This window comes from Lepisosteus platostomus, chromosome 9, assembly GCF_059453375.1.
Source record: "Lepisosteus platostomus isolate fLepPlt1 chromosome 9, fLepPlt1.hap1, whole genome shotgun sequence".
Classification (NCBI taxonomy): domain Eukaryota; kingdom Metazoa; phylum Chordata; class Actinopteri; order Semionotiformes; family Lepisosteidae; genus Lepisosteus; species Lepisosteus platostomus.
Window position 1 is genome coordinate 17,593,224 of NC_142619.1, and position 16,567 is coordinate 17,609,790.

General features: G+C 39.6%; 1 protein-coding gene and 1 long non-coding RNA gene across 35 annotated transcripts in view; one reads left to right on the plus strand and one right to left on the minus strand.

Annotated features, from left to right (window-relative positions):
- Positions 1-16,567, minus strand: part of LOC148654577 (uncharacterized) — a 157,901-nt gene that overhangs the window by 127,013 nt on the left and 14,321 nt on the right. The gene's annotated exons all lie outside the window — the stretch shown is intronic.
- mical3a (microtubule associated monooxygenase, calponin and LIM domain containing 3a) overlaps positions 1-16,567 on the plus strand; it is a 140,843-nt gene that overhangs the window by 32,739 nt on the left and 91,537 nt on the right. For 31 of the 34 annotated variants that reach the window (XM_088647014.1, XM_088647012.1, XM_088647020.1 and 28 more), the window contains exon 3: positions 4,271-4,547. The exons of 1 other annotated variant lie outside the window; for it this stretch is intronic. The gene's annotated coding sequence lies outside the window, so the exon portion shown is untranslated. Of the gene's footprint in view, positions 1-4,040; positions 4,111-4,270; positions 4,548-16,567 lie in introns of those variants that run through there. 2 more of the 34 variants (XM_088647013.1, XM_088647017.1) reach the window with 2 other exon arrangements.

Consider the following 16,567-nt stretch of genomic DNA (forward strand, 5'->3'; position numbering starts at 1 on the left):
TTAAAAATACCATGACAGGTCTAGAAACTGCAACTGGAATGGTATATGTGAGGCTGCTGTGGGGAGTTCAGGCTGCTAAAGAATAGCTAAGGACCTCACAATACAGTTGGTCCCAATGGCTGGGAGATATAGTGTGGATTTAAATAGGTACACATTCTCCTATAAATGCCTGATTTTTTTACATTTTTGAAGTTTTTTCCCCTCATGTGACCAGAGTATATCACTGATATAATATTAAAGTCATATAAAAAACTATTTTTTATACTTCTTCCTGTAATGGATGAATCCATTGTGGTAATATGTTATTCCATACTTCTACTTCAAACTGCATTGATGCTCACCTATGGAGTGGGTATTTCACTGGGCATAAAACACTGTGACAAACCGTGTTGCTGAAAAGAGCTCGTGTTCCTGCTGAAATGCATTGCTTTCGACAGATCTTCAGATTACGTCCAGCACATTTTCCAACAGCTAATGGTGAGTTTTAAATTAATTTAGTTCAAAATGAATTGGAAGCTGAACATTGTGCTTTTGAATGGAAATTTGGTGTGACCTGTGCATGCTCACTGCCTCTTGTCTTGAATTCCTTAAAGATTCACTCACCCTTAGAAAGAAAACTGCTTAATTGATAAGTTAATAGAAAGCATTCCTCTACTGCGTACCTGGAAACAAGAAACATCAATTAACTCTTCTACCACTGATCTGTATTCCCTTTTCATATTGTTTCTAAGTAACTTTCTAGAGTAAAGGAAACCTATTCAAATAACAGTAGTTGTCATGTACAGTGCTAATCTGACATCTGAGGAAACTAGGCCATAGTATACTGCAGATAGCCGTAGATTCAGTAGTTATTAACTGAAAACAACAGGAATGATATCTTCAAACACGACTGTCACAGTAACAGTAGGTCAACACTCAATTTTTCATTAGTAATAACCCCACTAATGCTGTGCAGATTATGCTTTTGATGTGTGATGGAAGTGCTGCAAACTGTTTTGTCTTTTATTTCACTTCAGGATACACAGTCTTGTTCAATCAAGGTGTCTGAGGTAAACACCCTTGTCTGGGGTACCTACAATGAATTCTACAATGGGCGCACTACTGATTTTTGCAGGAATATGGGCCTCTTTCCTAGAAAGCTATAGGTTTTATCTGTGACACTTGAGGCAGTTGGAAGACCGTGCATGTTTTTCAAAAACGATATAGTCCAGATTTCAAGTGGCTCCAGCATTTGACGAAGAATTATTTTTGTCCCTCTGTGCTTAGTTATCATTCAGAAATGTTCCTCTGCAAATGATACGCAAGGTGATGTTTGAGTTACTGACATGTTGGAGACTGTAAAATGGTCCTTGCTGTGGACAAGTTTCATACTAGTGCCAACTAAGGAGTCATATCTACTAATATAATGGAGAAAGTGCTTCCTTAGGTGGTCTGTAACTGAACAGATCATCCCTAACACTCAAATGCTCTGAGATAAGAAGCTATTTTTAAAATGCCTGTATCTTACTCTTATTGGAAATCAGACCTTGTCAAAGACATAGCTACACCCCCATATGAGTTTATTTGAATGCCTGTATCCACTTGTCTGAACACATGCTGCTAAGATATGAGGGTGATAAAGCTGCAGAGCCTGGCTATTGATGATCTCCTGTCAGTGATAAAAAACTTTCATCAAACCATCAGTGCTTCACCTGCATCTTGCAACACATTTCCTCACTGTGAAGGTCAAAGTAGACTGCATCCTAATAAAAATAATTTTTTATTAGTATTCAGGGGAGGATTTTGAATGGGAATTCTAAAGAATATTCACTCTTTATTCTTATGCCACTCCAGTGTACAGTAGCTTTGGCCTCATGTTTTTAAGCACTGTCCTGCTGAAAGGTGAATTTTTGGCCCTGTGTAAAGTCTTTAACAGACTGAAACAGATTTTCCTGTAGTTATTTGTCTGGGTATCTTTGCTCCATCCATTATTCATTAAATTCTAACACCACTTTCTAGTCCCTGCTGAGGCCTTGCAGCCTCATAACATAATGTAGCCACCAACATGCTTGACGGAAGGGATGGTGTTCAGTGGGAGACGCACTGTGTTGGGTTTGTGCCAGATGAAGTGCTTAGCTTAGAACAAAAAGTTTCAATTTTGTCTGGTGGGACCACAAAACCTTTTGCCACATGTTTGTAGTAACATTAATCATGCTTTGTTACAAACTCCATGCAGGACTACAAATGACTTTGCCACCCTGCCATACAGGCTAGATTTGCGAAGTGTTCTAGATATTGTTGACTGATGCACATCTTCTCCCATCTCAGGCATTGAACTCTGTAGCTCCTCCAGAGTTGTTGTTGGCCTCACTATGGCATCCCTCACCAGTTTCCTCCTTGCCTGGCTGCTCAGTTTGGAGGGATGGCCAGACCTTGTGCGGGTCATACGGTGCACCTTGCATTTCTTGATGATTAAGTGGACTGTGCTCAACAGGGATATTCAGAGGCTTCGATATTTTTGTTATCCTTCTCCTGATTTTTGCATTTTAATGACTTTAGCCCACAATTTGAAAACAAACTTAAACCTCATGGTTGTGTCTTTGCTTGAAATTCACTACCTTTCATTTTTTTCTATGGCACTCAGGGTCTCAGTACTCAGGAACACTGGCCTCCTAGGTGTGTTGTTTCTGAATGAGTAAAATCATGTTAACTTTTTAAAGAATGGTTCAATGTTTCACCATTTATTCTGGGTATTTACGAAGCTTTGGTATTGTTTTGAGTAATAGATTTTGGCTAGTGAGCCTGTAATATAGTGTAGGTTTACTGTATATCCAACTCAATCTAATATCTACTGTAAGTTAGGGTTATTTATGTATCCTAGGCAAATATTGAGTTGTAAACTTTAAGAAGCAGCTGCATAAAAATATGCATTTGTAAACTTGAATGCTTATTGAACTTAAGATTTCCATTTTGCAATGAACTGTCCATTTTATTATTCATTATAAATGAATTACAGCTCTAAGTGTTGGAGGCACACCAAAGACGTCCTGATTGCCAGTCAAGCCGGTGCCAGTTCTTCATTCACCTGGGTCAGTTTTGTTGGCTGAAACTTTGTCCCTGACTTAACACACCAATTAGTAGTATTCCTGCACTCTGTGACTGTGAGCATAACTCATAAAGAGCAGGCCACGGTCAGAGCTCTTCTGATATCACACAAGGCAGTCTTAGACAAGTAGTTTCTGTTACAGTTATTGTCATTGCCTCAAAGTAACAGCGATATTTTTTGGTTGAAATGGTACCAAGTTGACCTTTTCAGGAATCTTCACCTGTTCACCCAGGTGATCATTGATTTCTTGCTTCCTTCAGATTTGCTCATAAAGTTAATGATAAATGTTTAGTATGCTGTGGTTCTTTGTGTTTAAGCAGTCCAATACTACACAATGCTAAAACTACTAATTTTACACGAACACAAAATATAATACTTGAAATGTTTTACTTTCTTAATATGGCTTATATCTATATAATTGATAGTAATGCGTCATCGAAATTGTTTATATCATTCTTTACAGAAAACAAGCAAATATAATAAAACGAAATAAAATAGCATACCACTTTATTTTTATTATATATAAGGCTCACGTGTTGATTCTTGAGCTGGAACGCGACTTCCCAACCACTTTCGTGTGTGTACGAATCCGCACAAGACGGTGTGAGAACAGGAAGGACACACCTTTACAAAACCAATTGGTTCATCAGCCTTAATATGTTTTATTCTTAGATTTCTCCTTTGGCACTGTGTGAATCTGGTTTCTCTTTCTTACAATCCTGATTGACAATACATAAAGGTGTACTGTCCACAACTGAATCTTAGCTTGCGTTTTGAAAAATCACCCAAACACAAACCACAACAACATACTGTAACAATGATGCTGCTTCAAGTCGTTATATCATTATTCTTCTCTAAATGTTTTTTGTTTTAAATCCTCGGATGATGTCGTCTCAGTTTTGAGTAAACCTTTCCTCTCGGCTCTGTCACCGCCCCGCCTCTAGAAACGTTGTGTCTGGGGTAGCCTGTTGCACTGCTTGTCTTATGCCATGCTTGTGTCCGACGAGGCGAAGGGTGGCGGAGAGGTGGGTGCCGTAGTATTACCCTCAGTACATAAAGGTTTCAGACGAAATTCTTCGACATCGATTTAAATCCAGATCATGCTGAAGCTTTTGTAGTTCAGTAAATGAAATAGAAAGGTTTGTTCTTTTCTTACAGTCATAGATGCGATGTCTGTTTTTGTAGGTCGTCCCCCGCGCCCTGCGGAGAGTGGCGCGGCCCATAGTTTCTGAGCGCCACTGGTGGCTCCGAGAAGATTGAATGTGTTTGAACACGCCTGTTTGAAGTCAAGGGTGAGCCGGGATCGCAGAGCTGCTGGAGGAGGGAAAATACTTGGGATTTACTGTCTTCGGCATCGGGGATCGAACCCCTTGAAATATGTTACACTAAGGATTTAGCTCGGGGAAAACTTAAAAGTAAATATTTCCCAAACCTACTATAAGTGTCATGGACCTTAAGTAAGGTAAGGGCTGTAACCGAGGCGTAAGAGAGTGGGGGAATGCCTTCGTTTGAAATTTCTGTGCTTGTTTTGCAAGACGTACAGTATGTAAGGCTCAGAGAAAGTACAGCGTGTGCGTTCCCGCAATTTCCAAGTATCTTGAACATTTTTTCTTCTTTGGTCTAATCGTGATTGCGGAGAACTAGGTGAAATATAGTTTCGGGGAAAAACTGTTCCGTGAAATGTTTTGTTTTACTTGGTTCTAATTGTGCTATGATAACATTTTAAAAAGACTAATCTCTGTGTCTAATGCAAAAGACACTTTTTTCACTAGAGTGTGAAAACTTTTCTTCACGGCGTTACTTCTGTTTTGACTAAGGCAACGCTTCTGCAAGTCTTAAAAGCTTCTCAGTTTTGTTTGCTGTGATAGTTCCATAGTTATTTCTATTTTGCGTACACAGAAGTCAACCTTGCATCAAAGATCTATACAGTAAGTTTCGACTTGAAAATGTCTTTATTTAGAAGCTTCTACTGAATTGGGGTATTAAAATACGTTTAAGGAGGTTGCACGGTAGACCTTGGAGTGATTTGTGAGTATATTTCTAATTCCCCCCGTAGTAGGTACAGCGCTTTTTTATTGATGGGCGTTTTTCTAAAGCAAAACAACATTCAAGCATTGTTGCAATATACAGCATGCAGTTTCCAGTCAAACGCTAGGAGCCTTTATTCCATGCTTTGTCCGTGTTGTACAGTGAAGTGTAAAGGCGCTTGGGTACAGTGTAGTGGCAGTGGGGGTTGGGAATCACAAAGTCACACACTTTCATAAGTGAGGTTACAGAAATAGAAACCTTCATAATTGCCGCTTCGTCTGTGATTTTCCTCACACAGACTGGAGCGTTTCTGCAGGTAAAACGGCTTACTTAGGCCTGTTGGCAGGAGAAAATCTAGTGCAGCTTTGAGATCCAGCTGATGCAGTGTCATATCAAGGTTTTCAATAACTTTGACCATTTCACTTATAATGTCCAGCAGAGCGTTGCGGTCAGGCGGACAATGTGCATCAAGCAGGATTCACATGTATTCTCACACGCGTGTGGGGCACAGCTCACGGACACCACTTAACCTCTACAGCATGTCTTTGGATTGTGGGAGGTAACTAGCCTATCTGACAGAAACCCAGTACCCAGGGGGAGAGAGCATGTAAACTCCACACAGGTGCCCCAGTATCGCAATCAAACCCAGGACCTAAGAGCTGTGGTGCCGAACCACGCCACTGAGCGACCCACTACAGATTCAGTTGATACAAATTTCTTAATAAGCGAGGTGTATGAGCACCTGTAATCCCAGGTTGAATAACCTACATGGTTAATTTAAAGTTGGTATTGCCGCTATTCCTTCTGAGTGCAACTTGTATCGTCGGTGTTGCAGAAGTAACTTTCTGTGTGTTGCAACACAGAAGTGTTACGTGGCCTTATTCTGTACTGTTATCAATCGCAGTACCTGTGTGAGTATGTGGAAAAGGAAACGGATTGCAGCTCGACATGGTTCTTTTTCCAAGCGTGTTTGTCCGGGTTGTTTGCCGCAGAGCGGAGAGCCGGCTCTAGAGGCACTGCCTGTGAGCTGAGTCAGCAAGAACAGGGGTGGTTGAAGGGGCAAAATGGGAGCAGGAAGACGGCTGTTTTCTTTTTTCCTCTTTATCTCGCTGCCGCGCTTACTCATAAAATGCCTTAAACGTGGAAAATTTGGAAGATGAAAGGAAATTGGAGGGCTAACCCCCGCAGTTTATTAGTGGATAGAAATCAGAAGCGTCTAACCTGGCTGATGCAAAACAAACTCCTTAAACTGACAAACTGAAAGACAGACTACTTAAACTGGAGTAATTTGGCAAATAAAACCATTCTTATCAAATAAAAATACAAAGAGGATTATTTTAGCGGGTAGATGTAATAACCTAGTCCAATAACGTGGAATCTACATATATTTCTGTTTTTTTGTGATTTGTAGCTTTCTAGTTTTCTTCATTTTGTTGGACTATTTTGTCCATCTGCAGCCATAAAAGGCTTTTGAATGGTTTATTCAAGGCTTATTTCAGGCAGGTGTTCAGGCAAGCGGGTCAGCAGTGCTTCAGCGATAGACGCGTATTGCTCAATAATGACATACTGCAGTCACCCCACATTAGGCTTTGAGTTAGTCAAAAACGTTAAAGTCATACAATGCCACCTTATGTAAAGTTTAGTACATTGCTTCAAGTATGCGTGGGGCCTTTTTTCTCATGATGTTTGTTTGACCGTGTAGAGCGGGTGTTTCTTTTTTCTCTCCTCCAGTTCACGAAGTTGGACACAAGCTACATCTTATCATCTGTTCAGGAACATCTCCGCCTCCACCCTCTCTTTCACCCCTCTTGACTATTTAGATCACTGTTTCATCACCTTGCTCCTTACTGGCTCCCAGTATCATCTCCCTCCTTTAGCTCCACTCTCTCCTTCTGCCTTTCACTGACTTCCACATTCTGCTAACTCCTCTCTCTTCTCTGTTCTTATTAGAGACGAACCGATCAACGTTTTGTGAGGCCCTTACTGATTGCCGATTTTCAGTAAGCAGGATCGGCCGAGAGCCATACGATGCGGGGGGGGGTTGACATTTTCAAGTTGTTGGTGCGTTACTATCCAGCCAAAGACACAAAAGATGGTATAAGCTAAAATTGTTTTATGAACAAGTAAGACAACGATTGTTGTAACCCACTCACATGAAGTAACAAGCTGCAGTCTAACAGTTCTTTTATCTAATGAATATGACCAACTGGCATAGCGTGGGTCTAGGTGAGATATCAAGCAGCAGAATCCTACATCTTATACCTATCGCAGTAAATTCCATTATTTTGGTCGTGATTCCTTTTGCTTTCAGATTATTGCTGCGGTACTTTTGGTATCTCTCAAATGTTGCCTGCACTGACGGTTGTCTTAATGAACATGTAGCTTTATCCGTCTTTGCTAGCTCTGCTAGTTTCTGATACTCACTGTACTTGGTCGGGTGATGTGCTCTTAAGTGTCGTATTGGGCTCGTTGTTTTAAAATTGTGTTGTGTTGCTGCCCCCCAAGTGACGCGTTACTTTTACAAACATTGCAAATAGCATTGGCTTGATCTGGATCAGATATTAAAAAAAAAACTGCCAGACAGATGACATGTTTTCATTCCAAGGCACATGGCGAATTTTGGCTCAAATATTTTGCGTCGTAGACCGTCTCTCGATATCGGCCAAATGAAAGGAACGTTGGCCGATTCCGATCTATAGCTGGTGGATCCTCCCACCCCTAGTTCTTAAACCTCATCCCTTGTTTCCTTTTTTGCACAATGTTGTGCTGCCTTCACCTCCTGTTCCTGTGCCTGGGTTTCATTCTTGTTCTGCTCAACCAGAACCAAGCTGCACTTAACAGAATTGAATTGAAGATCTCAATTTCTCTCTGGTTTTGAGATGTATCATTTTTTTCATCCTTTGTTTTCTGCACCAGCAGTTCATCTTGCAAAATCTCTGTTGAACCATCTCTAACTAGCTTGGATCATCCGAAGGCCACTGATCACCTCTCTTACTGGTTGTCTTTGCTTAATTTGTTCTGTCACCTTTTAATCCTGCTTGATTGTACTGTACTCTGACACCTTTTAATACTCTGGATCAGTGCTCCCTTGTCAACACTCGCTGATCCAGGAATTTCTAGCTCTGCACACACCAGGTTTTCACACCTCACATATACGAGGTGTCCTGGTGAGACTGCCTGTCAGCTCCTGACTCTTTCTCTGCTGTTGTTCCTTAAGGTGCTGTGTGATGTTTCCAACATTTCTCTCTTTTCTACCCTCTTCTTTGGCTCTCTCATCTCATCTCACAGCTATTTGCCTATTTATTCTGATGCTGAAATCTTCCTTGCTTGTCCTTCCACTGGGGACTCATGCCCCTTTCCATATCTCTTAATTGGTTAATTGGTAACTCAACACATCTGTGAGAAAATGGTACTGCAGCAGGAATCTGAGATATAAAACTTGCACTTGTATTTCATGGACATCTATCCTGGTTTTGTAGGTTAGGTTATTCAGTAATACATGCTATCAGGGAGGCAGGTAGCCTATTTAATGATGATTAAACCCAGTGTAAGTAGTACGCAGAACATGGTAGTACTGATAAGCAAGTCATATCTATAAAATGTATAATGGTTTTGTATTTGTTATCAAGTGTAGGCAGTGATTTAAATGCATTTGAAAAGATACGTACTCCTGTACTCAAATTGTTTTATTAAAGGCACCTTCTTCAAAAGTGTGCAACTTTTAAAAATGTTGAGTTTTACCTTTGAATTCACTACATCAGTTTGCTTTTATGAACCATTTTGGTTAATTGACTTTATTTGCATTAAGAGTAGGTGGTAGGTAGATGCCTGAGGAATGCTTTTCAGCCTTTATTTAACTGTCTGTGCCAGTTCGTGCAAATTCTTCTTTTGTTGTTGAGATTTCTGAAATGGAAGCCAGTGTATGTGTTCTACCTTCAGAAGGGGTTTGGAAGGATTTTATGCTGAATTAGCAGAAGACTCGAGGAGGATAAACCAGGTCTAGGCAAGGTACTTGATTTTCAGATCTTTTATTTCTGACTTATGTGATTTCATCTTTTGTCTTTACCAGCCATGTACTGGAACTGGACATTTTAATACGCTTGAAGAACTTTGAGTGTAGGCTTATGACAAGAGTTGAGGTCTCTTGGTGAAGAAATTCGGCTCAGTTATCAAAGGTATTCACAAAAGACATTGGAATCCTTCCAAACATTTTTGGTTTTTGAATTTTCATTTCTAAGAGTAAGGAGTGGAGTTTTATTTGAATCATGCTTTAAAGGAAACTGTTGTGATAGCTGGGACTTGGGCACACCCCTGTAATTAGTGTTAGCTACATTGAGGAGTTCTCTCTTCTCATCTTAAGTATTTATATCTCAAGCTTGTTCCAAAGACCTTAGAAGCATTTGTGTTCAAGTGGTTTTGTGATGAGGTTCTGGGAAAAGTCTATTACAGGACAGTGCATTTATCCTTTAAACATCAGGGGCTATTTCTCACAGCCTCAGAAAGCAACAGGGTTTAAATACTGTTGTGATGACCTCATTGATTGAAATTGTTTGAAAATTCCTCTGTCAAGAGGTGTGAAAGTTGATGGTTTCTCATGTTTTTGAGATTATGTATGAACAAATAAGGAAACTTTTAAGTGTTGGTTAATGACAAGCTATCCCAAAAATATACAGCAGAAATTGTGAACACGTCATCAAAGTGTCGGTTTGTTTAAGGCTTCTGGTTGGAATGTAGTATGCTTTAGGTGTTTTTTTCACTCTTTCCAGGATAAACCTTCAAAACCTATACACTGGAAATATTATACTAGATTTCTAATTCATGCTCACTCAGATCAGAATTCTAACTCGTATATCTATCCTTTTTCTTGAGTATTTCTACTTGCTTAAATAAAGCTATTGTTTTTCTGACGAAAGCTTGAATTCTTATTCTTAATATGAATTTACAGTGTATTTCCTGAAGTAACACCTGGATCTGTTACTACCACATTAGTTTGACTTCCTTATGATTTAAGCTACAGAATTCAATTGTTTTTGTGAAATTTAATCTAAAAAAACATGACATGCAGTTAGAACTGTGTACATTTGTAGCAGAAGGAAAAACTTTGTTGAATTAAAACACTTACCTAAAGGAAACTGAAACATGCTTTTCTTCTGCTGTTTTAGACTAGCTGCTGTGTTAAAATTGTCTGTGCTTGCAAATCTTTCTGAGAAGTTTTATATTCATGGATTTGTGAGTCAGTAAAAGTGATAATACAAGTGACAATCTTGTATTTTATGGGAATGATGATGGATTTGCATTACTTTGTTTTCTGCACTTTCTTCTTCTTCCTCACACTGAGGTTATTTGGTAGAGAAGGACTTCTGGTGAGAAGGAGTTGGTGGAAAACCTATTGTGACTCTGGGCGTGTAGCTGTTGCTTCACATTTAATATAGTACATAACATATGCACTATAGGTGTAATATGTAGTTTTTTGACATCAAGTGTCAGTGATGATAATCTGTCTATTGAACGTAGAATACATTCACTTTATAGAGTATCCTTTTTGTTTTTAAACATTTTGACACCTTTGTTCCTCATTGTATTCACAAAGAAGCTTATGACCACAAGCGTGAATGCTGTTGGGGCATTATTTTTCATCACAAAAGTGACAACCCACCCTTTCACATTCCTGGCCTGTTTTTTTATGTGCATATAATCTGTTACTGCCAGGCATGCTGTTTTTTTTTTCTCCCATAGAACTGTCACCCTTACAAATTGCAGTGATGTTTTAAAGGAATTCTTTAGGTCCCGTGCCACTGTTTAAGCTCTAGAGTGTGTGAAAAGTTGTCTTGGATGTGCCCCTCTGGGCCCCATTGCATTCTTATCTTTAAGAAAAAAAACCCACACATTTGCTGCTCCCTCTGCCCTCTTTCCTTCTGGCCCTGGCTGCTTCTCTGCTGTGCACAGATAGTCAGACTGTTGCCAAGCTCCGGCCCAGGGAACTCCCACTGACACATCAAAGGAAAAGAGCCTGGAGGCATTTCCTTTTCCTCACACCTCCTTCTGATTCACACTTCCTTAGCTACTGTTGCTAAGAATTTCCTTAACTGCACCAGTCAGGGCTGTAGTCAGAGTGTGGGCATGGAGCAGCAAAGGGCAGGGCACTGTACAGGTCCAGTACAAGAATCTGAGCCTTGTTTTGTTTTTGCTGAAAATTAAACTTCACCATGATTCCTAATTAATTGTATTGATAGTCCTTCCCAAAGCATCCGAGAGTTCATAGGAGGCGTTCCGGCTCACCCAGTGAAGTGGGTGAGTGACCCAGTCATGCCAACGGCCATACCACCCAGTTGATCGGGTGGAGAAGTGAGAAGTTGCTTTTTGAGCTTAATTAAAAATTAAACTTTTTAATAGGATAGGCTGGATTGTAAAAAACCAGGGTAGAATTTAGCCAGGACACTGGAGTTAATGCCACAGCTATTTTACTGTAGGAAAGTGTCATAGCAAGTAATTGGGACCTCAATTTGAAGACTCATCAGAAGGTTGGGATCGCATGCAACATGGTGTGCCCTGACACCATGCTGGTGCATTGGTTTCTGGTCCTAAAGTAAGAATGCACCTGTTACAGCACCCATCTCATTTTCCTCAGACGTCTCTCATTCCAGTACTGACTAGACCCTGCCTTGTGTAGCTTCTGATGAGGTCAGACTAGAAAATCTCATGGGGAAAAAAGTTTTGAACATCATAAACTTCCCCTTTCACTCAATAAGCTTACACTGGGAGGGAGAATCCTGCCCTTAAAAGTTAAAATTGGCAGCAGCCATATCACCCTGCAGCTCACAACTGGCAACCCACTGAAGCTAAGAAGGTGTGAGCCTGATCAGTACCTGGATGGGAGACCTCCTGGGAAAAACTAAGGTTGCTGCTGGAAGAGGTGTTAGTGGGGGCCAGCAGGGGGCGCTCACCCCGCGGTGCATGTGGGTCCTGATGCCCCAGTATAGTGATGGGGACACTATACTGTAAACAGGCACTCTCCTTCGGATGAGACGTAAAACCGAGCTCCTGACACTGTGGTCATTAAAAATCCCATGGCGTTTCTCGAAAAGAATAGGGGTGTTACCCCGGCGTCCTGGCCAAATTTCCCATTGGCCCTTACCAATCATGGCCTCCTAATAATCCCCATCTATGAATTGGCTTCATTACTCTGCTCTCCTCCCCACTAATAGCCGATGTGTGGTGAGCGTTCTGGCACACTATGGCTGCCTTCAGATCATCCAGGTGGATGCTGCACATTGGTGGTGGTGGAGGGGAGTCCCCTGGGAGGGAGGGGAGAGGGGAGAATGTAAAGCGCTTTGAGTGGAGTGTCCAGAAAAGTGCTATATAAGTGTAAGCAATTATTATTATTATTATTATTATTATTAAAAGAAGCATGTGAAGGGATGCACCGTGTATAATGGTGGGGGTAGTATTGAGTGACAACATTGCTTAGAAAAAGTAACAACAACCAGTGTAATATAAAAGAGGAAGTGATTTTGAAGATATTTTGAGTACAGATAAGAATTTTAAGTCTTATACAGCTTGTCAAAATGGTACACAGCCCATATGACCTGTCATTTTATATCTTGGTATTTTGAAAATTCAGATTTTTTTCTTTGCGTTTTCTGTCCCAGAAACTATGGAGAAGGCAGTGTTGAATAATGAAGCGCTGATTACTGTACCATGCCCACCTTTGAACACTTTCTAATGTAGCTATGGAAATTGTGATATGAGTATTCTGTAGCTGGGACTCGTTAATCTGCTGTCTTCGTAAGACGTTTCCTGCCATTTACAAACCTCTTATTGCTCATCTAGGATGTTTGAGAATAGGTGCTGAAATCCAACTTCCTGTAAAATGCCCAGAGAGGAAACCTACTTTTTAGATGACAGACTGAGCGAAGAGACCCGTCAGTGGCCAGTGGTGTAGAGTACAAAGAGATAAGGGATTTTATTGACAATTTGTCTTCTTGCTTAGGGCAGAATGAAACTTTTAGTGCTCCCCAGCCAAACATTTTTCTACAGAAAGATAAATGAAGAAATAATTTGTGAGAAAGTAAGTTTATAGGTTTCTTTGTGAAGATGAAAAACCCAAATGTTGTTATTATTATTAATTATAACTGATCTTCAAAACCTGACTACTCCTTAATAGCCAGAGGTGAAGAAATAAAACCCTGTTTTCCCACAGTTATAAATACTTACCATATTCAGTCTAACCACTGTAAGAGTTTGTAATAATAGATAATCGTAAAATTCACAATCCTGAAAGTGTAAGCTATTGTCATTCCAGAGCAGAATGACAATATTAACAGTGTAAGGACCTGGAGACACAAGTGGAAATTGGTTGAGAACATTAAGGACAGAAATTGGAGGATACTTGACAAAGTCTGGTGCCACGTTTGTGCAAGTAAACTCTGTTTAATAAACAGCTTGATGGGATTGTGAGATCATTAAGATACAAGAAGCCAAACAAGCTCATGTTTTGTAAGTGTTCTTATGTCCAGCAAGAATGGTATTAGCCTGCATTTCACTATCAATTCCCTGTCTAGCTCTCTCTCTCTCATCCTAGCGTTAATCCCGCATCAGCAGGGTCCGCCTGAATTGCCCGTCTAGCTGTCGGAGAGTTTTATCAGCACATGAATCTTAAGCTTCCTCTTAAAGCCATCTATTAGAATGGATATCAGACAATATTGTTGGGGAGCCATTTGGTTTATAGCTGGGGTCAGAGGTCATGTCCCGTGAGAAGTCAAGTTGATGAATTTAAGTTGTCTGTGTTGTGTAAAAATAAAACTCTTGGCTGTTACCCCATTGTGCTAACCCACTTGCTGCTTCAACCACAGAGTAAAACAAGCTCTTTAAAACCATTTCATAACATCAGAATGGACACAAGTAAGAGGTGGTCTGTCATTCTCATTTGAATATATGTATTGGGTACAAACCACCTACGCATGAGATGTCTGGAAGGGAGAATTTAGAAATTAAACCAATCCAGCATGCAAGTCTCTGGAGGTGGGAAGTAGCCAGAGAACCTGGTGAAACTTCATAAGAATAAGTTTCATGTACTCTGTTATACAAATGTCCACTTGTTGCTATTGCTATATATAAATTTAAATACTGTTTTTCATGTTTAAAATGTTTGGTGTATGACTTTCAAACTGTCTAGGCAAATAAGGGGGGTTCTTAATGGTTTTAAATATTGTATACCAGTTGCACATTTCAAATTTTAATATGTACAATAACACTTATACTGGTGGTGGTGTTGATACTGCAGCAGCATAATGTAGGGCAGATGAAAGATAGCACTCATTTAAAGGAAACAAAATACTGGTTAAATCTCTTACTTTTATAACTTTGTACGCCATATAAAGTGAACAATTTTGGGGTGTTTTACAGTAAAAAAAGAACTTCCCAGGCTTGTTTGGGTAATAAGAATGGACAAAGATAGCACACTAGGTCAATGTCTCACTTAGATGTGAAAAACAACTGGCTTACCGAGGTAGTGAACTGACTTAACTGTTTTTGTTGTGCAAGCCGTATCTAACAGTGCACACTTCATAACTGGCTGCTCTGAAGATGCAAACTTCAAGCAGTCAGTGTGTTCTCTAGGGACATGTAATCTGAAGTACAGTGAGATACAGAGCACATTTGACTCCATAGTTCACAAAGGAAGCACAGCCTGTCCCATAGCAACTCACTTTCTTTACTTTTTTAAATTTACTGTGGTTAGTCTGATTATCTTAAGTACAAGTCAAAGCTGTCTCGAGTTCTGGCAGTTCGCTCTGTTTCAAAGTTTAAACCCCAGCTTTGTAATTAATATGAGAGAATAAAGCAAAGCAGAAGTCTACAACATCAACTCTAAATGTTGTGTGTATAGCATAAAAAATAGACCAAATTCTGGGTTGGTCTAAGTGGGAATTCTTTTAAGGTCCAGTGTTCTGGGGGAAAGAACTGTCTTTGACATGATACAATGCCATTAGTCATCATCATTTTAGAAGAATAGCAATTTGGTTCTATTTAGTTTGTGCGGAAACTGTTTTAATTCATGGCAATGTGATAATGTGGTTTGCAGTTTTGACCAAAACTGAAGTCATTTAATTCCAGTGTGCTTCTCACTGCCTTTCTCTCAAACACAAGCTTGCTCTAGAAAATTCTAAAAACCAGACTGCACTGTAAAACTTTCCAGTGGATTCGGATGATTCATATTCAGAAATTTGGATGACAAATCCCTTATTTCTCATTTATTGTTGGTCAAATCAGGTGTCTAATAAATGTTATGGACATTTAAGAAATCCTTCTCCCCTTATTTCTGAGATTCTTGCAAATTCCTTGCACTTTCTGATGCAGTGATGTCACTCAGTCTGTAGGTTTGGGTAAAAGTCTTCTTCAGCAAAGAACCTAAACTATGAAATTTTTCATAATTCATAGACTGAAATACTTTTTAAGACTGAAGACTTAAAGAAAATGCATCTTCAAAGGGCAAAGTTAAACATGGTCATGGCTTTTTTTGGCAGGGTATTCTTTTTTTACTTGTTCATCAGTCACATTGTCACATAAGGCTGTAAGGTACAGTACTAGAACAGGACATTTTCACTTTTCTACAAATTTAAAAAGGACTCTGGTGAGGAAAACGCTAAAAAGGAGATGCCTTGTGCTCAAATACCTGATCATTTCTTTATGCAATTAATTCAATTTACAGTAAAAACAGTCTTTCTAGTTTAGAACCAAGGTTAGTATTAGGGCAGTGTGCACATGGGCTTTTTGATTTTTTTAAACTTCGTCTGTGTGAATTGTAATAAAATAGCTGTAAATTTCATAATGAATAGAGAAATGACATTCGTCTTCCAATCTGTGTTTTAGATGGGTTTTACTTTTGTTGAGTCTTGTGAAGGGCAGTGCCATTGTGGTGGGGTTATAGATTGTTTAACAATTCAATTCACTCTTCTGCAGCTTTCTTAGTCTTTTTTTTTTCAGGATAACCACTGCTAATCAGATGTAGGCCTTTGAAAACCGTGTCAGCAATGGTCCAGGATTACATTACTAATAGAAATTTGATAACTTGAAATCCATTGAGGCTGCTAAATATTGTCCTGTAGCAGCTCAAAGAGTTATGCTTAGCAGCTTTTTTTGTTAAAAAAAATCTTTTAGATAAATCTAACAGTAGCTTCCTTTTATGGCCAAGAGTTCTGAGCTATTTTTGATGCTAGCTGCTTCAGCTTCAAAATCGGTTGTGCATGGCTCCTATTGTTCTTGGCTGAAGGAGTATATCAGACTGTACTGACAGTAAAGACTTGAAATGAACCTTGGAGGCTAGGACAACTAGAAAAATTGATTTTTTTCTTAGGTCATGTTACAATGTTTGCCAAAAGCAAGAAAGTATGAAGGGAGGAAAAAGTTATGTTTTAAAATCCTTTTGTGGTTTTATCATTTTAAGGTAGAATGAAT